The 20,892-nt window shown below is 39.7% G+C and overlaps 1 protein-coding gene across 8 annotated transcripts in view; it reads right to left on the reverse strand.

The window, feature by feature from the left end:
• LOC140201653 (spectrin beta chain, non-erythrocytic 1-like) overlaps positions 1-20,892 on the reverse strand; it is a 325,497-nt gene that overhangs the window by 255,644 nt on the left and 48,961 nt on the right. For 6 of the 8 annotated variants that reach the window (XR_011886936.1, XM_072266104.1, XM_072266150.1 and 3 more), the window contains exon 1: positions 4,008-4,113. The exons of 1 other annotated variant lie outside the window; for it this stretch is intronic. The gene's annotated coding sequence lies outside the window, so the exon portion shown is untranslated. Of the gene's footprint in view, positions 1-3,682; positions 3,791-4,007; positions 4,114-20,892 lie in introns of those variants that run through there. One more of the 8 variants, XM_072266123.1, reaches the window with a different exon arrangement.

Raw genomic sequence — 20,892 nt, forward strand, 5'->3', positions numbered from 1 at the left:
TTGGACACATTGGGCCAATTAAGTGGTTGCCTCAATTGACCAAAGTTCCATGGAAATACTTGAAAAGGTATAAAAAAAAAGACTAACTGAATAACAAATTATGTATTTAAATAAAATACAGAAAAAATTAGAACACAGCCAATACTACTGAAGTACTATAAAACTGTGTATTAGTTGCTAATTCTTATCAATGGAGAAATTTATCTAAATTGTGTTCATTTGACTGGAAGTGAACAAGATCAATGCAGACACCTAGTGCAGATAATGGACTGCCTTCGTACAATGCTGACAACAATTGCATCATCCAAATCTTCATTTTCATTGTAACATTCAAGATGATTGTTGATACCTTCAAATTTTTTGTAGTTTCTAACTTGTTGAATTTGTGAAATTGTTTCCTTTTCATTCCCAACCATTTCTGGCATCTCCAAGTCTAAATGCTTGAAACTGCTGTGAGCAAAACATTTCTGAATTGTCTTATTTCTCGCCAACTATCAGTGACAAAAATCACTGCTTTTTGAACACAAACAAACATTGCTGATGCTAGTTAGAAACTGTTCAGCAACAGTCTCTTGCCTAATTAAGCGGCACAGTATCCCAAATAAATGAAGAGAATCCTGGCTATTTTCTCAATTAGTTGTTGGTCTTTAAGGGTTGTTCCAAATAAGCAACTTTCCAGATTAACCGATGGCCCAATGAACCATAATCCACTGTATCAAAAATGTTGGCTACAAAGATGCTGCTTTACCTCGGTAATAATTCAGAAGTAACTGATGTCTCTTTTGAAGAAAATTACCTTTACAGATCAATTACTGAAAATAATGCTTGTGCAATTTATGACTAATTTACAAGCTCTGGTTGAGAATCAAGTGACCTAAAAACTTTTCTGCATCAAGAACTAAAATAATGATGCAAGTGAAAAAGGAAGTGAATAAAAAAATGAAAGAATCTAGACATGAAATGCCACTGTAGTAAATTATTAACGAACACTCAGTCAATGTCTGGGAATGAACAGAATCACAAAAATGAGAAGAGCAGCTGCAACACATTATAGTGGGAAGGTAAGCTGGGAGTTACCATTGTAAGCCAAGCTTCTAGTGAGATGCATTATAGGCAATTCTGCATTCCAATGAAGTTGGAATCAAGAATGAAGCAACTGCTTTGATTAGGGGATGAAATATACATGAAATTAAAATTAATGAAATAGGGAGGAAGCTTTTCGTCTCCAAGAACAATTAATGGAAACGATCAGTATTTAAAAGCCTAAAAGAATTTACAATGTTAGCAGGTGTGATACTCAAGTTTTATTTGTTGATATGTTGTACACTGCTCTTTGATGTTGCCTCTTCTTCCTTATCCTGTACATGCCTCTTGTCTGAAGAGCATGCATCCAACTTTCATCCCCTCCTAGGTTATGAAATGCACAGCACATCATCACTGCTTTTGACACACTAATAGGTGCGTACAGAAGTTCTTTCAGAGTGATCGAAAGTCCTATAATTGCAGCAACAATTCCAGCAGGTTGCTGTGTAACACCTGGCATGGGGAGAGAGCTTCAGTGGCCCTGCTCTCTCACTGGGGTTAGGGACCAGAATTTCAATGGGTAATTCTTGTCACCCATTTGTTACTTTCTAAAGATGCTTGGAGAGTGCGATCCATGGGCCACGGGCCACAGGCCGCATAAAATACAGGAAACATGGAAGCTCACTAAGTCTTTGGCACACACCTGGAGAAACATCTTAATGTGGTTGTAAACCAGCTTCATGCTAATGGAAACCATTCTAAATTATGAAAATTGTAGCATAACAGGAATCGCCACATGTAATCCAGCTTTGGAAATTCAGCCAGAGCAGCAAACCGATTTGCCCCGTCATCCTGGCTGGAGTCACGGTGTCAGTGAGAGAGACAGCACAGAAACAGGCTCTTCTACTCACACGGTTTATTCCTGTGCATTTACCTGTGACACTTATCATGGAATAGAAACCCTCTTTTCTATACAATTCTTCCAGCAGCAACCCTAATGTGCTTTGCACATAGTTCATACAATAATCCAGATATTATTGTTACAGTTTGTAACTCTCAAAGCTAATCAAAAGAAAAACATGGGAGTCTGGGAAAACGTGGCTACTTTATTTTACTTTAGTGAGACACTGACATATATGATGTGAAAGAGTAATGATATATGCTATTCACATACATCTTACATATAACCCATAAACAATTATGTAAATGAAGAATGCTTAATCAAAAATATATATATATACAATAATACTGAGACATAACTGAAATATTAAATGCATAACTATTATAATCATTGAAATGTGCTTTTTAATGTAGGTCCTACCTTATCAAATTCTCCACTCAACACCTCTTGCCTACTCCTTCCAGTGCTGTCAGTCTCAACATGAACCACAATGTGCTGATCTTACCCCACCCACTCCAATACCTAATCAAACTGGTTCAAGATTTTTTAAACGCTAACACGAGGAAATCTGCACATGCTGTAATTTCAAGCAACACACATAAAAAAATGCTGGTGAACACAGCAGGCTAGGCAGCATCTATAGGAAGAGGTACAGCTGACATTTCAGGCCGAGACGTCGACTGTACCTCTTCCTATAGATGCTGCCTGGCCTGCTGCGTTCACCAGCGTTTTTTATGTGTGTTGGTTTGAGATTTTTCTTACCCAGACATCTGATGAGCAATATGTTATGTAAGATTCTTGACCCTATTTACAAAGGATACTAACTGTTAAATCACAGAAAACTGCCATATGAGCAAGCCCCTTCCTACTGTGTATCCGCAGTACCCATCTCACTTTGCGCATTGTTGGCCTATCAATCCTGAATCTTGTATTTCTCTACAAGGTCTGGGGTCAAGGTGCATCTCCACCACCCCCTGACCCCCCCCCCAACACCAATTCCAACTCAGTAACACTGCAAGAAATATTCAAGGCAGGGGTATCAACTATAAACATATACATTATGGACAGACTCAATTGCCACAATCTCCAAACTACTGCAGTCTAATACAGAAAATGTGTTCATAGATCAAGATTACAGCCATTCATTTCGACTGCAATAAGTGCCAAAATAAAAACTTTGACTGTCTCAAGTTTACCTAAGCCATCTTAGCAGCACAGGCTAAAGGCAACACCTCTTTCCTGTTCACACCAAATTTCCACTCAGTTTCGCACTGTGAGTGATCCTAAATTTTTAATTGTTCTGCATCACCATTTTTTGATATAATCATTTAAAGAGGTATTAAACAAACAGAGCAAAGGGTAAACAGTAAACATGAGAAGTAAAATGCTTCCAAAAATTAATGTAATTTGTGATACAACTAGACTGCATCCAAGTTTAGCCTTTTTTTTGTTAAATTCTGCATAACTATTGCCCGAGTTCGTTATAGGTCAGTAAAATCCTGAAAGTCAGTGCTAATTGTGCTATGGTTAACTATACTCCAAATATTATAAACTTGAACAGAAGGTTGAACATAAAAATGCTGATACTTTTAAAACCCTCGATGTCTCCAAGCATTACATCTGGGCACATGAATAGTCAATGCTATACAGGGGAAAATATGGCCACAAGCTTAAACAGCCATCTGGCACAGGTCACAAGCAGAAACAAAATGTTCCGGTTAAGATCAGAAAGAATGCATAAGCGTTGAGCTAACTTACGTCATTGTCACATATACACTGGCAGCCATTTAAACGTTAGCAATGGGAAAAGACAGAAGTTAACTAACCACCTTCTCAGTCAACAGTTAGCTTGCAATGCAGTTGAAACTAAAAGGTAACAGAGAATACAACCAAATGAAAGGGAAGAAATATATTAAGACATAAACTTAAATTTGCTGAAGCTATAACATCTAAATTTCACCAAGTCAGACTGGTGAACTTCACTATGCACAGGTTCATGCTTTCTAAAATCAATTAATTGAAACAAATAAGTAACTAAAACAACAATGCTCTCATAATTAATGAAGAAATTTGAATTACATACATATAATAGATGAAAATTGTAAAATATTCCTTCCCAATGTTTCCAGTGGCTGTAAAATCCTCTGCCCGTGCCTTTTGTGTGCGTGTGTGTAGTATGCGAATGTGTGTGTCACTGCTGCGATGACCCACAAAGTAACATTCACATTAATATCACCAGGAGGAGGGTTTGGGTGTTGGCTGGGAGTGATCAGTTGGCCTTTGCTTCAAACAGCTGCTGGTAAATGTTAAAACGGCTGGGATGAAGTGCCATAGTCATTATCAGTCAGCAAAGAAGCTCCAATTACTAATATGGATCTTAAGAAGTAAATGCAATACAGAGGCTTTGACTGTCAAGACTTGAGTAAGAACTCATAGTCAATATAAAAATGCAGCTGTTTCATATTGACCGATTTTAAAACTTGCCCTCCACTGCAAATAAAGTATGCATAAATGAGCTTTCTTTCATTGTAGTTATGATTATGACATCATTACTGGGTCAATAATTTGTTCTTCTACTAAAATACACGAGTATGTCAAGATTTCCTGACTCCCACACCTATGTAGAGTTCAGAAACATGCTGCAGTTCAGATATTTTCCATTCATTGCCCCACTTCATGCTATCCACAAATGGTCCATTCATTTCAGTTCACCAAAAACAAACTTCACTTGTTTAATCCTTCTTCAGAGTGCAACCCACTCATTCCAGTCATTAGCTTAGTAAACTTCCTTCAAATTGTGTCAGATGTATTGACATTCTTAAATAAGGAAACTAATACTGTGTGTAAGACCCCAGAAATGGTATAATTCAAGCATAACTGCTCAACTGAGCAACAATAAGGCAAATTCCACCCACTTGACTCAATCCACATTTCACCTTGAAAAGTGAGAATATAGATTATAGCTGCTTTTCAACTAGGCACAAAACTTCATTGTAGTTCAATAACACATGATCAAAAATGCCTAATTTTCAAATGCTCATCTTTTCCAATCATGCTGAAGTTCAGATTCATCAGTACTATGACTAATTCACAAAGTCAGCTTTATGAATCAAAATCTACATTTTGGTATCCCTCATCTTATATTATGATCCTCTCCTATTTTTGACATTTTTTCCTATTGAATTACAAAGTTCAATCACTTTTAATGGTATTGAATTGCAAGCAGATACATACCAGGCAATTGATGGGATTCTGCTCTTTCAGGGTTTTGGCCCAAGAACAGCTTTGGTCCCACTTTCCCTTGCTAAAAACCTGATTATTTATCTGTCTCTTTCTGCTGCACTACCTTACAATCATGATGCTGACTTAATCTCTTCATCATAACCAATGCAACCAATTCATCTAATTTTCCCCACTCATTCCATCACTTTAACTTTTGACAACTTGGTGTAAAAGAGCAAACCCTGCTATTTTCATTACTGAAAACAAATCATCAATGCAAAAGCAATTGGAATGACACAAAATGTAGCAGCTCTGATATTCTTTATATTACCTGGCACAATTTGCTTCCACAATACCTGCAGATTATTTGGGAAGTTACGTACAAATTCCAAAGCCCATTTACAAAGAAAACAGAAGTCAAAAAAATCTACTAAACAACAATTACTGGGAGTATGCCTGCACATCCCAAAAATAATCCATCATAGGTTCTTTCATTATCAATTTCCCTGTGAATTATCCCCTTATATAGTTTGTACTGCAGTTTTTCTTAATGTCAAAAAGAACATTCCATCAAAGCAACCCCTTACAGCTTTTAAATGGAACAGGAGAGTTTTGTCTGAGCAATCTATACACTAAGCATATGAATAAGCAGATAAATACTTTCTCTTTTAGCCATCTAGAATCACTTGTCTTTCAGATACACACAAGGGAGAAACACTTGGCACTTGTTCTGTATCATGGCTCAGCTCTAAATAAGTCAGACACTCTCACTCCCCATTTCTGGGAAAATATCCATTTCTGTCCTGCATTTAGACAAAATGTGTAACTTGTTATTTTGAAATAATCTCCAGCTATAGTTTTTTTTACACAAAGAAACTTCTATATAAACCTGAATCAATAACATATAAAAATCATGTTAATATAATAGAGTTATAACAATATAACCTGGTTCTTCCTTGATTATACATTACATTGATAATATAATCTGTACTATTACTATAGATTACATTGATAAAATTGATTATATTCTATAGCCTTTAATTAGACAGTAGATCACTGTAAAGTCATAGATGTGTTTCTATATTTAAAATGCTTGATTTGACTTATAAGTTAGGTAATTACACCATGAGGTAATCTATGAACGCTTACTTCATAAGTGCCAAATGAATGGGCATATTATCAATTTTATGTGACTTAATATCACAATTTGAAAGCAGATAAAGTAATTTGATATCCATGCCTTATATATTCTTCCAAAAACATGCAACAACATAATTTTCTGTGCTCTGGCTCAATTAACTTTCAATCCTGGCAACTAATTTGACTTTCAACAAACTATTAATCATTCACTACAGGCAACTAATTAGAAATCCAGATGTGGCCAATTACATTTTTGATTAATTGGTAATGCAAAAGCTACAAGGTTAGAAGCATGGAGAGTGATCAATGAAGATCAGTAAGGTTATAAACAGTCTGATTCAGCCTTGGATAATGGCTGTGGACAAAAACCAATTCAGTGTGGCAAAGTAACATAATTTATTCCATAACTTTGAAGGTGATGGTGATACTGTTCACACACTATTCAGTTATTTCAGTTCTCAGTGTACAATACTTAGACAAACAAATGATAGATGTGCTCTAATCCAAAATCACATTAACAATTAGAGAATTGATTTGAACCAGCCACGAAGAACAGGATTTTATTTCTACACCATAGCAACAAAAAAGGCAGTTTACAGCCACAATGTTGCAGCAGAATAATTCACTTCTGTACAAGTGGTGTAGGTAGGCAGATGTAGAAAATTGAAAGCCACCTGTGCATAGAAGACATATACGGGGAGAACCTTGCTGCTGGAAGTCAGTGGTTGAGATCATCCACTCATTCTATGTTGCCTTTCTCTGGACTCCACAGAATCAGACCACGTGCAGAATCTGACACCTTGCTTCACTGGGGCTTTCCCAGCAACAAGAGGGAGAAGGCTGCTTCTGATTTTAAATTTTGCTACTATTGAAATAATTTTAAAAGTGTTATGTTTTAATTATTATTTGTAAAACAACGGAATGCATTTTAGCCATTCATTTAAATTTTACAAATTATTAAAAGTGTGCATGAGAAAGACATTTAAAAGCTTAAAATCCCTAAGAGTTTTGACAGACAGCATTGCTCCTTCCTTCCCTAGCTTTGTTTCCATCTGGATTGATTTGGAGACATTACTTCTGTACCTATGGGCACAAAAGGCCAGTGAGATTATTCTTCTGGATGCTGCTCGACTAAGAGTGGGTGCATGAAGAAAGCAGTCTGCCATTTCCAAACAGCAGGTCGAGTCCTGAAAGCTCTGCCCCTTCAGGGAAACTCCATCACATTTACACCAACATCATATTTCAAAGCCATCATCATTCATTTTGTGTTTCTTTTAGTGCAGAATAGCCAAGGCACTTATTCGTTCTCGATATAGGAGTGAGCCGAGAAGCCCAGCTTTTATTGACCATCTCTAATTGCTCTTGACAAGTGATTACTTGAAACACAGCAGTTTAAATGTTAAATGAATTCAAACAGTGTTGTTTTTAGGCATTCTGAGATCTTAATTTGTTATAATAACATTGTTAATACAGTCGGTGGTTTGGTGGGGAAGGAGGTGGTGGGCGTTAATTTACAAATTGTGTTGTTCCCATGGGCCTTTGTACTTCCTCCAATGCAGAAGTCATGAAGTTAGGATATGCTGAAGAGAAAAACATTGGCAAATGGCTGGTACAAAGTTCAGCCACAGCAATGAACAAGGTGAATATTTAAAGAAATGATTGCAATGCCTGTCAAGCAAGACATTTTGTTCTTGATGTTGCCTAACTTTACGGGAGCTGTTAGAGCTACAATCTCCAAGTTAGCAGAGACTTAGCTGGAATTGCAAGATTAAGATCCCTCTGCTCCACTTTCTTTCTAAGAGGAATGCAAGAATTTCCTATGCTTTATTAACAGATCAGAGGAAAAAAATCTTTGTGGTGTCAAAGGCAATATCTATCCTCAGACAACACCACTGAACAGGTTATTGAGATATATTTACACAGTTCTTCACAGCAGCTTGCCGTGGGTGAACATTCTTGTGGGTTATTATTCAGGATGCAGAATACAGACAATGTCTTGGTTTTGAAGTTACTTGTGAAATATGCAGAATATCCTGAAACCATGAATGCTTTACTTGTGGCTTACTGATCACACGCCGTGCCATTGAGTATCAGTCCCAACATGCCCTGACTCAGTATTTATACAGTGCAGGCAACCAAGCATCTCCCGAGACCAGAAATGCAATATCATATTTTTAGGAGGTTGCAAGTCTCTAATTATAGCTCCATTTCAAATTTCAGACTGGTTGGCTGAGCGTCAGCATTACAGAAAACCAGGGAGTTAAAAAAAGGTGTGAATAGTGGAGAGAACATTTCAGTATCTTTCAGCACGACCCGTTGGCCAAATGAAGGGTGCTTGTTTCCTTTCAGACCCTCACCATTACTCTGCCCACAAGATTTCGTATGATATGAAGATTAAGTAGCAGTCCAACCCCCATCCTTCCTCATATCTTCTCCTCTTAGTGTCCAATACCTTCCAACAGCCGCTACTGTGCTGATCCCAATCTTAGCTGAAGTGACAGGCTTATCCCATGCAATATATAGCTGGCCTCAATCATTCGTAATAAAAAACACATCAATGTTAGTCGTTACACATACCTTATCAATGTAGAATAATACCAGATGTTAAGTAATGGAAAATCTTAGAGATACTGAGGAGAGATGTCAACATCTGTTGGAAGGGAAACAGAGTTAGCTTGTCAGGTTGGTGACCGTTCATATGAGCTACTGAATACTTCCAACAAGTTCGGATCTGATTTCAGATTTCAGTATTGGTAGTATCTTACGAGAACAGAGGGGAAATAAAACATTAAAGGACTCCTATAATTCAAGGTGCCCTGCAATCTTACAGTTTCATCCACCCATTTCAATTTATATTCCTCAACCAAATCCACGTGTAAACAAGGTCAGTTAATAAACAGCAAAGCTGTAAATCTCCAAGCAAGCTTATGCAGTTTTAAAACCCAGCTTGAACTGGTTTAAAAGTGAAATTTCTTTTGCTCCTTGCGCTACTCAGTATTTTAATATGCATGGTAATTTGCTTGGCTTGATGTAAGTAAGTAAGTAGGCCTATCATCTGGCTGAAGGTTAGAACATTTCTCGGTCAGCTTTATGCCAAGCACAGAGGTGGCACATCATGGTACTGGGTTCACTTTTACTTTATCTTGCTCAAAACTTTGTCAACAGATACTGTGAGCAGCCCTGATGAATTAACAATTCTCTCCCTCTGTACCCCACCACCAACCTTCCACCCTAAATGACAGATGCTGTGCAACCTGCTGAGTTTTTCCAGCAGATTGTTTTTTTTATGTTCCATTTTCCCGCATATACAGAATCTTTGTTTCCAAGTCAACATCTCCATCAGCCAAACATTGTTGGCTTCAGAATGTGTACAGTTAACTGATCATTTCAATCAACTATTACTAGATGGAAAGAAACAGAATGCAGCAGAAAAACTGGACTCACACGAAGATCTTAGGCCCTATCAGGTATAAATAGACATGAGTACCGTCACTAAAGGGAGATTACACAGTAACTACTCAAAGACTAGCTTACTTCCTCTTTCTTCTCCATAGCAAGTTTTAGCTGCCAATGCCCACTACTTGAGTGGTGGGTCCCTCCTCCCTACCAAGGAGAAGATACTTCCAGCTAACAATGTAGTTTAAAACACAGTAAATTTATTTACAGTAATACACTTTTAAATCTGCATATTCTTGAAACACATTGAAAACTCGGAGGATTTCTATCTTAAGCGTTTATTTCCCAATTACAAAGCATTTCAAAGTTCATAGTAAATTAATTATCAAAGTACATATATGTCACCATATACAACCCTGAGATCTATTTTCTTGCAGGCATACTTAAAAAATCCGTAATAAAATAATAACCATAACAGAATCAATGAAGGAGCACACCAACTTGGGCATTCAACCAACGTGCAAAAGACAATAAACTTTCCAATATAATAAAGTAAAGAAATAATAATAACAAATAAATCAGCGATGAATATTGAGAACATAAGATGAGTCCATAGATTGTGGAAACATTTCAACGATGGGACAGATGAAGTTATCCCCTTTGGTTCAAGAGCCTGATGGTTGAGGGGTAATAACTGCTCCTGAACCTGGTGGTGTGAGTCTTGAGGCTCCTGTACCACCTTCTTGATGGCAGCAGTGAGAAGAGGGCATGACCTGGGTGGTGGGGGTCCTTGGTGATGGATGTTGCTTTCCTGAAACAATGCTTCGTGTAGATATACATAATAGTGGGGAGGGCTTTACCCGTGATGGATTGGGCCGTATCAATTACTTTTTGTAGGATTTTCTGCAAAACACCATTAGTGTTTCCATACCAGGCAGTGATGCAGCCATTCAGCCATTCAATATACAGTACTCTCCACTACACATCTACAGAAGTTTGTCAACGTTTTAGATGTCATGCTGAATCTTTGCAAACTCCTAAGGAGGTAGAGGCCCTGCAGTGCTTTCGTCATAATTGTAATTAAGTACTGGGCCCAAGACAGGTCTTCTAAAATAATAACACCAAGGAATTTAAAGTTAGTTATCTACTCCACCTCTGCGCTTTTGAGTATCTAAACGCAAAGAATTTCCAAAATACAGGTACAATTCCTATAAGCTAAAAAGTCATACCATGATGTGGATGAGCTAGTCATCCATCACAGAAACCAAAGCTAGAGGAATGGATTCTATTCACCTCATCTTCCTATCATTCCTTGTGATATTCTACTACAACTCTTAATAATCCTGAACTGCTCTCTACACATATCCTTTTTCTACCACTTCGGTGACTTCATACACATTTGCTATTTCCTCAGATACCGTTTCAACTCAAACAGTCTCAAAGCATTTTGGAGACGTAGCCCTTCAGCTACCTACCTTTAATGCTGTAAAACTGTGAAGCTAACTTACTTGAGCACATAAAACCTTCCAACTGTAAACACACCATAGTGATATGATGCTATCCATCTATTCTGCAAGCTTCCTTCAACAAAACAACCTAGGAGTCAGCTTGTCTGTTTGAAACAACCTGAATTAAACAACCCATTCTCTTATACTGCATCTTTAGCAGGTACAGTGAGCTAAACCTTACTACTTCCAGACAGCACGTCTACTATCCACAAAGCTTGTTTGCAAAGCAGGTCTTTAGACCTCAGTGTGATTAATGCTTACCATTTACATTTCAATAACTGGAGACTGACATCCCTTTATGACTAGAAGCCAAACAACTGTTAGCTGGAAGTTTACTTATGTCTGTTTGCGATCTTACAAGTGACAAGTGTTGCGTTTATAAAGCAAGAATAGCAAACAACCAAGAAAGAGGCCTATTAACCAAAAAGTGAATATCCATCACATGTATGGTGATAAACATCCAGGGAAACAAATATATCTGAATTAAGGGATAAACTCTTGTGCCAAATTTATTTAAAAATAAAAAGAAATGGTCAGTAAGTCCTTGATCTAACACTCTGACCTAACATTCATCGTCTTAAAACTTGTGACAGAATTTTATAATTACTCCATCCAGCAGCCTTCCTTTGCAAAATATAGCATTAATTACCCTTGTTGAAAAGTAATTGATCAGGTTGGTGGGCCGGCTGGTGGTGTAGTGGCATCAGCACTGGACTTCAAGGCAGATGGTCCTGAGTTCAAACCCAGCTGGGTCCCTACCTGGGCAGCAGCAGTACCTGTGCAGAAAGAAAGTCCTGGCAACCTACTTCCGTATCTTACCATGAAAATCCTGTGGACCATGAGGTCACGAAGAATCAGACTCAACGACTCAACAAAATTTTTAAATTTAAAAAATTAATGAATTCTTAAGTTATATAAATATTGAATACAGAACTTGGGACACTATGATGGCCCAATTCATGTAGACAATTATCAGCTGAGTTCATGAATGTTCAGTTTCCTGATCCCCCATTGAAGTCTCAGTTCCATTATAACATATGGGGTGTATTTGAATCATTCATGATCATATGAAGTGCTGTATGAACATCATACATTGTGAAATACATCATGATAAAATTGCTTAAATGTTTTTCCTTAAGATTAGTGATTTTCAGGTAGTATTTATATCTGTAGACTGGGTAATAACTCTCTAGCTTTGGTTCTGAAGCCAGAAGGGAAATAGCAGAGGTTCATTTGGAAGCAGTGACAAGACCTTCTATTGTTCCACGATCAGTGGTTCTTTGTTCATCACTCATTCCTATCTCAAGAATTTAAATTCAATAGCTTAAATGTATAAATACACCCCAACCTAACACACCCATAATTTTAACAATGCTTAAATTAACTATATTTAGATATATACCTCTTAACACAAAATACTCAAAGATAAAGTGTTGCTGACCTCTCCAAAAAAAATCACACATGGTGTGGTTTTACATTTCAATTCTATATGGAAAAACATACAGAGAACACAAACATGTTTATAAGTTTTCAGAAACTGTACTTTTGGGCTCTTTACAAATCATGGCCTTTTACTTAATGCATGCTAAAAGCATTAGTTATGTGCTTGCATGTTGAAGATGGAGCTAAATAACTGAAAGAGGAACAGATCAGATCAATACTATGAAGTCCTGCCCTATCTGGCCATAAACAGTGGTGGACAATTAAACAATTACTGTGATGAGAAGGGTCCACGTACACTCCAATCCATAGTGATGATCCAGCCCAGAGTATAAAAGACAAGACTGAAATTTTGCAAATGTCTTTTGTCAGAAAGTACCATGTGGATGATCCCTCCCCTTTCTAGATCTTTCTGTCTCTGTCTCTGGAGGCAGCTTATCCACTGATGTCTACTATAAGCCTACTGGCTCTCACAGCTATCTGGACTATTCCTCTTCTCACCCTGTCTCTTGCAAAAACGCCATCCCCTTCTCGCAATTCCTCCGTCTCTGCCGCATCTGCTCTTAGGATGAGGCTTTTCATTCTAGGACGAGGGAGATGTCTTCATTTTTTAAAGAAAGGAGCTTCCCTTCCTCCACTATCAACTCTGCTCTTAAACGCATCTCCCCCATTTCACGTACATCTGCTCTCACTCCATCCTCCCACCACCCCACTAGGAATAGGGTTCCCCTGGTCCTCACCTACCACCCCACCAGCCTCCGGGTCCAACATATTATTCTCCGTAACTTCCGCCACCTCCAACGGGATCCCACCACTAAGCACATCTTTCCCTCACCCCCCCCCGCATTCCGCAGGGATCGCTCCCTACACAACTCCCTTGTCCATTCGTCCCCCCATCCCTCCCCACTGATCTCCCTCCTGGCACTTATCCGTGTAAGCGGAACAAGTGCTACACATGCCCTTACACTTCCTCCCTTACCACCATTCAGGGCCCCAAACAGTCCTTCCAGGTGAGGCAACACTTCACCTGTGAGTCGACTGGGGTGATATACTGCGTCCGGTGCTCCCGATGTGGCCTTTTATATATTGGCGAGACCCGACGCAGACTGGGAGACCGCTTTGCTGAACATCTACGCTCTGTCCGCCAGAGAAAGCAGGATCTCCCAGTGGCCACACATTTTAATTCCACATCCCATTCCCATTCTGACATGTCTATCCACGGCCTCCTCTACTGTAAAGATGAAGCCACACTCAGGTTGGAGGAACAACACCTTATATTCCGTCTGGGTAGCCTCCAACCTGATGGCATGAACATCGACTTCTCTAACTTCCGCTAGGCCCCACCTCCCCCTCGTACCCCATCTGTTACTTATTTTTATGCACACATTCTTTCTCTCACTCTCCTTTTTCTCCCTCTGTCCCTCTGAATATACCTCTTGCCCATCCTCTGGGTCCCCCCCCTCCTTGTCTTTCTTCCCGGACCTCCTGTCCCATGATCCTCTCGTATCCCCTTTTGCCAATCAACCTGTCCAGCTCTTGGCTCCATCCCTCCCCCTCCTGCCTTCTCCTATCATTTTGGATCTCCCCCTCCCCCTCCAACTTTCAAATCCCTTACTCACTCTTCCTTCAGTTAGTCCTGATGAAGGGTCTCGGCCTGAAACGTCGACTGCACCTCTTCCTAGAGGTGCTGCCTGGCCTGCTGCGTTCACCAGCAACTTTGATGCGTGTTGTGTGGATGATCCCGATCAGCCTCTAATCGAGGTTGACATCATCACAGAGGCCAGTGGATTCTTTCCGCAATTAGAAGTAGTACCAGCGTCAAGGATGTTTCTGATTGGCTGCAGAAAATTCTTGAGGGGGAAGGTGAAAAGCCAAAGGTCATTGTAAATGTTGGTACAAATGACATAGGTAGGATGAGGGGTGAGATCCCGCAGAATGAGTACAGGGTGTTAGGTAAGTTATTTCTCCCAGTATCACAAAAGGGTATGACAGCTAAATCCATGGCTGAGCAGGGGTTAGAGATTCAGGTTCTTGGACCATTAGGATCTCTTCTGAGGTGGAGGCAATCTGTACAAGAGGGACAGTTGCACTTAAGATCAGGAGGTCCAGGAGTTGGTCCTCATCAGGGGATCGAAGGTGGAGAGAGTCAATAACTTAACATTCCTCAGTTACCATATCGGAGGACCAGAGCACAAGTACCATCACAGAGAAGGCACAAGAGTGCCTCTACTTTCTTAAAAGTTTACATAAATTGACAATCTTCTATAGATGCACAATGGAGAGTAACCTAACTGGTTGCACTACAGCCTGAAATGGAAACACCAATTCACAGGAACAAAAAAGTCCACAAAAAAATGGTGGATACAGCCATCCATAAGAGGCAAATCCTATTCCGTCATTGAAGACATTTACAAGAAGTGCAATCACAAGAAGGCAGCATCTATCAAAGACCCCAATCATCCAGACGATGCACTCTTCTTGTTACTACCATTGGGCAGGAGCTACAGGAGCCTTAGATCCTACACCAGGCTCAGGAATAGTTACCGCCCTAGAATCATCAGGCTGCTGAACCAGCATGGGTTCCTGTACTCAGATCAGTGCTGAACTGGCTGCACAACCTATGCACTCCCTTCCAAAGCTCATCAATTCAGATTCTCAGTATCATTATTTACTTTTTTAATTATTTACATAATTTCTTTTCTTTTGCACATTGGTTGTTTGTCAGCTTTTGCTATTTACAATTTTTCATAAATTGTGTTGCATTTCTTTATTTTCCTGCAATTGCCTGACAAAATAATCTCAAGGTCATATATGAGGATAATAAATGTACTTTGAACTCCGAGTCACAGAGGGACCAATGTGCTTGCAGGGAAATTTGATGATGCTACACAGAAGGGTTTATAATAGATGGGAAAGGGGGTGAAGTCTGAATAGGACCAAGCCAAGGGATAAAGCAGTGGTCAGCAAGAACAAGTTTAGTAGTCACCATAGTCAGGGACAGAGTAAAGGCAGGGAAATAAATACTTATTAAACGACATCTATTTCAATGTTCAAAGTACAACAGCAAATTCAAAGCATGGTTGGGCCCTGAGGACTGGGATGGAATAGCCATCACAGAAACATGGCTGAGAGAAGGGCAGGACTGGTAGCTCAGTATTCCAAGGTACAGATGCAAAAGTCATGACGGATGTGCAAGTATGCGAGAAGGATGTATTGCCTTTTTCATAACGGAGCATATAACAGCAATCCTTAGAGATGTCATCCTTGGGGGAACCATCAGTGAGGCCATATGGGTAGAATTCAGAAACAATAATGAGAAAGTCATTCAAATGTGGTTTTATTATAGACCTTCCAGTGGTCAGCTGGAACTTGAGGGGCAGATATAGAAATATAGAAAACCTACAGCACAATACAGGCCCTTCAGCCCAGAAAGCTGTGCCGAACATGTCCTTACCTTAGAAATTACCTAGTGTTACCCATAGCCCTCTATTTTTCGGAGCTCCATGTACTTGTCCAGGAGTCCCTTAAAAGACCCTATCATACCTGTCTTCACCACTGTTGCCATCAGCCCATTCCACTCACTCACCAGTCTCTGAGTAAAAAACTTACCCCTGACATCTCCTCTGTACCTACTTCCCCGTAAAACTGTATCCTCTTGTGCTAGCCACTTCAACCCTGGGAAGAAGCCTCTGACTATCGACACGATCAATGCTTCTCATCATCTTGTACACCTCTATCAGGTCACCTCTCATCCTCCATTGCTCCAAAGAAAAAAAGCAGAGTGCACTCAACCCATTCTCATAAGGCATGCACCCCAATCCAGGCAACATCTTTGTAAATCTCTGCACCCTTTCTATAGTTTCCACATCCTTCCTATAGTGAGGTGACCAGAACTGAGCACAGTACTCCAAGTAGGGTCTGACCAGGGTCATGTGTCACTGCAACATTACCTCTTGGCTCCTAAACTCAATTCCACGACTGATGAAGGCCAATGCACCATATGGTTCCTTAACCACAGAGTCAACCTACGCAGCAGCTTTGAGTGTCCTATAGACTTGAACCCCAAGATCCCCCTGATCCTCCACGCTGTCAAGATTCTTACCATTAATACTATATTCTGCCATCACGTATGTAGAGAAATTTCTCATAGTTGCAAAATTCATAGGGTTGTGTTGGTGAGAGATTTTAACGTACCCTGTATTGGCTTGACCATTCAAAGTGTTAAGGGCCGGTGTTGTCCAGGAGAAACTACAATCTACAATTAGTGGATTTGATGAATCAAGGACAAGGGAAGCAGACAAACCAATTGTCTTTGTTTCCCCCCCCCCATTTTGTAGACTCTGAACTGATTTTTGCTCTGGGATAACCTAATCAGAGCAATTGAATGTGGACACAAGGAGCTTCAGGTAATGGCCTGCTAAACCTGAGACCATTCTCAGATGAGTAGTGACTTATTATGTAAAGTGCCAGACCTACAAAAGATGCAATCTGTAATCTCATTAGACTATGTCTGGGCCACCTCCTTTAACTGGTTTGGACCTGCTGGGGTTGAAAAACACAAATACACAAGGCTGGGTTGGGCAGAACCATGAAACAATGTTGGTTGTAGCCCTGGACTAGAACCAGTAAGAAGGTGAGCCAGGTAGTTCAGGTGACCTTGAGCCAATGGGACGGACATCCACCAGTTCAACTGATTAGGAACACTATAAGAGTCAAGAGCTCCAAATACGTAGGAGTGATAACTCTCCAGCAACCAGTGACCAACCATTGTGGATAAGGAGAACCCAATAGACACATGGAGGTCTGAAGCACAAGAAATGCCTGGCCAGCATAGAGTCCTTTCCTGGGTAATACCTTTTCTATTCATTGACCATGGAGGGTCAGGGATTAGAGTCAGGTGCACACAGGTACTTAGTTTGTGAACCCACCTGCTTTTTAGTTTTAACAATAAAAATTACTTGTCAGTAAATACAGATTCTCTGTGCCTCACTAATCATTAACACAACAGGTGATCCTTGTAACACCTGGAAGGGGTGGAATTTGTGAAATATATCCAGTAAAGTTTCCTTTGTCTATACAGAGAAAGTCCTACTAGGGAGGACGTAAAACTGGATGTCCTCTTAGGAAAGGAGGCAGGCTAGGTAACTGAAGTGGCATCCAGGGAGCACTTTGCCTCTAGTATCTGTATTAAGATAGTGATGGAAAAGGAAAGGACGGCTCCACAGGGTATAGCACTAAATTGCAGCACGGTTAATTTTGGGGGAACTAGATAGGATCCAACAGAGATCGATCGGGTGAGCCTACTTGAACAGAAAGGATTGAATGGCAAGTGGGAAGCTGTTTATTCGGAATCAGAATCGGGTTTATTATCACTGGCATGTGACGTGAAATTTGATCTCAAGAGTCCAAGAGCAACATGTTCCTGTTAGGGTGCAGGGCAAACCTGCCAAGCTTAGTGAACCTTGGCTGATGAGAGGTATTGAGACTCTGGTCAAAAAAAGGAGCATAAATTGTTTTTAGGATTAGGTCAAGATCAAGCTAATGCCTCAAGGACTGTAAAAAGATTCAGAATACTCTTAAGAGGTAAATCTGGAGGGCAAAAAGCAGGTATGAGATGGATCTGGCAGTAAGCGTTAAGGAAAATCCCAAGAGGTTTTAAGTAAAAGGGTGGCAAGAAAGAGAGGAGGTTGCCTTAGAGATCAGCAGAGACACCTTTGTCTTGAGCTGCAAAAGATAGGTGGGAATTTTAACAAACATTTCTCTACAGTGTCTACAGAGGACAAAAACATGGTTTTTCTAGAGATAAGGGAAACAAGAGAAGATGCTATGGAGGACATTCACGTTACCAGGAGGAAGTATTTGCAGCCTTTCAGTGCATTAAAGTGGACAATTCACCATGGTATGGTTGAATTTATCCGGAGCGGCTAGAGAGGAAATTGTGGTGCCCCTTGCATAGATACTTTCTTCATTGTTTGCCACTGGCCAAGCTCCTGAGGCCTGAAAGATGCCAAATGTTGTTCCATTGTTTACAAATGGTAGCAAGGACAAGACAGAGAGATAGAGACCAGTGAACCCAATGTCAGTGGTGGAGAAATTACTGTAGGGAATTCTGAGGCACAGTGTATCAGCATTTGACAGAGTCTGATTAGGAGAAATCAACATAGCTTTGTGAGTGGGAAGTCGTGCTTGACAAACTTTTTGCATTTCTTTTTGTTGAAGTAACTAAAACCAGAGATGTGGATAGGACAGTGAATCTTGTCAACCTGGACTTCAACAAGACCTTTGACAAAGTCTCACATGATTGGCTGATGTGAAAGGTTAGTTCCCATGGAATCCAGGGAGATCCAGTTTGGTGGATTCAAATTGGCTTTGGAGTTAGGAAGCAGAAGGAGGTGGTTGAAGATTCTTTCTCAGAATGGAGACAAGTGACTGGAGGTGTGCCACAGGGGTCAACGTTGAAACCCTTGCAATTGAATATATGTTAAAATCATTTTTGGAATAGTTCCAGTTAATCTTATCTATGTTTCTGATCATTTAAGTGAGCCTTTGCCCTTAAGAACTGAGATGGCTTTTTTGGTAAAAAAAAAAGAGTTAAGATTAACTTGCAAAGGGAAATGAAAGTAAGATCAGAAGAAAGAATCACATATTCGCCTTACATACCTATCAATAGTTGAGTCGAATGCAGCATAAACAAAGGCTGAAAGGAAGATAACTGTATTATCTTCCATTTTCAATGCTGGACTGAAGAATTAATTTGTGCAGATTATAAAATGGAAAAGCATTATAGGATTTGTACCTAGTGTATCACTTGATCCCTTTGGCAAAAGTGCAGAAATTTCTGTCAATAGCTATCCTTCAACCTCTTCACTCACTCGAAAAACAGATTGCATGTTTTTTGTGCAGATCTCTTGAGGCAAACTTGTTGGCTGAAGCAAGAGCCAAGCTCAGTGAAAAGATACTCTGTTAATTCATTGCAATTTTCAATTCTTCTTGCACCTTTTGAGCATCGAAGGACGTTCAAACTCCAATAATTTCAACCAAATTAGCTCATTTGACACTTTATCAGTTAAATGAGGAATTCCCAGTGGTTTCAGTTTTAACAAGGTTCTTTAATGTCACACTTGGTCATGCATAACAGCTCTCATCTTAGCTTTCATATTCTGATCTGTAATCCATGCTTAGGGTTAGACCAGGGCTAGTCTGAGGTTGGGAGAGCATATAACGACCACCATGCAAGGGGTGGCAATAAAGCTTAACTTGCAGACCATCTTCCTCTGAAATTGCTGAAAAAAACAGCAGCTGACTGAGTCATGCAACATGGCAAACTGGTAAAAATTAATTAAAATATTCACCTTTTAAGTCATTAGAAATGCAAGACACAAAATTCCTTAAATAAACTAAAAAACCTTAAAACAATTTTTTAATGGAAGTTACCCACAGATAGCTTTGGTTCCTCACAGACATTACCCTCTGTTTTAATGAATGGAGACAAAAATTCTCATTTAACCTCACACAGGTTGTTTGAACTGGAGGAGGCAGTGATAGAGAATGTCAGTTACCAAAAAGTTGGGGACATAGGCACCCCAAACTTATTTGCACGTGAAAGGGCAAATGCTGACATGTTCAGTCAAATTCCATGTCAATATAGCAGACAAAATATCAATTAAACTTTTATTTTTTATGTGCTATATTTGTTGGACTTCCTTAAGGAAATAACAAAGGAGATAGACAAAGGAGAGTCAGTAGATGTTGTATACTTGCTTTTTCAGAAGGCCTTTGACGATGAGCCACTCATGAGGCTGCTTAACAAGATAAGCACCCGTGGTGTTATAGGAAAAATACTAGCACGGATGGAAAATTGGTTGACTGGCAGGAGGCAAAGAGTGGGAATAAAGGGGGCCGTTTCTGGATAGCTGCTGGCAGCTAGAGGTGTTAACACAGGGGTCAGTGTTGTGGTTGTTTCTTCTCATGTTATATGTCAATGATTTGGACGAAGGCTTTGTGGCCAAGTTTGTGGACAATAAGAAAATATGCAGAGGGGCAGGTAGCATTGAGGAAGCTGGGAGTCTGCGGAAGGACTTGGACAGATTGGAAGAATAGGCAAGGAAGTGGCAAATGGAATATAGTGTAGGGAAGTATATGATCATGCTCTCCGGTAGAAGGAATAAAGTCGTAGACTATTTTCTAAAAAAAATTCAAAAATCAAAAGGTGCAAAGAGACCTGGGAGTACTTGTGCAGGATTTCCTAAAGGTTAACTTGCA

Source organism: Mobula birostris, chromosome 1 (assembly GCF_030028105.1).
Source record: "Mobula birostris isolate sMobBir1 chromosome 1, sMobBir1.hap1, whole genome shotgun sequence".
In the NCBI taxonomy this organism is placed as follows: Eukaryota; Metazoa; Chordata; class Chondrichthyes; order Myliobatiformes; family Myliobatidae; genus Mobula; species Mobula birostris.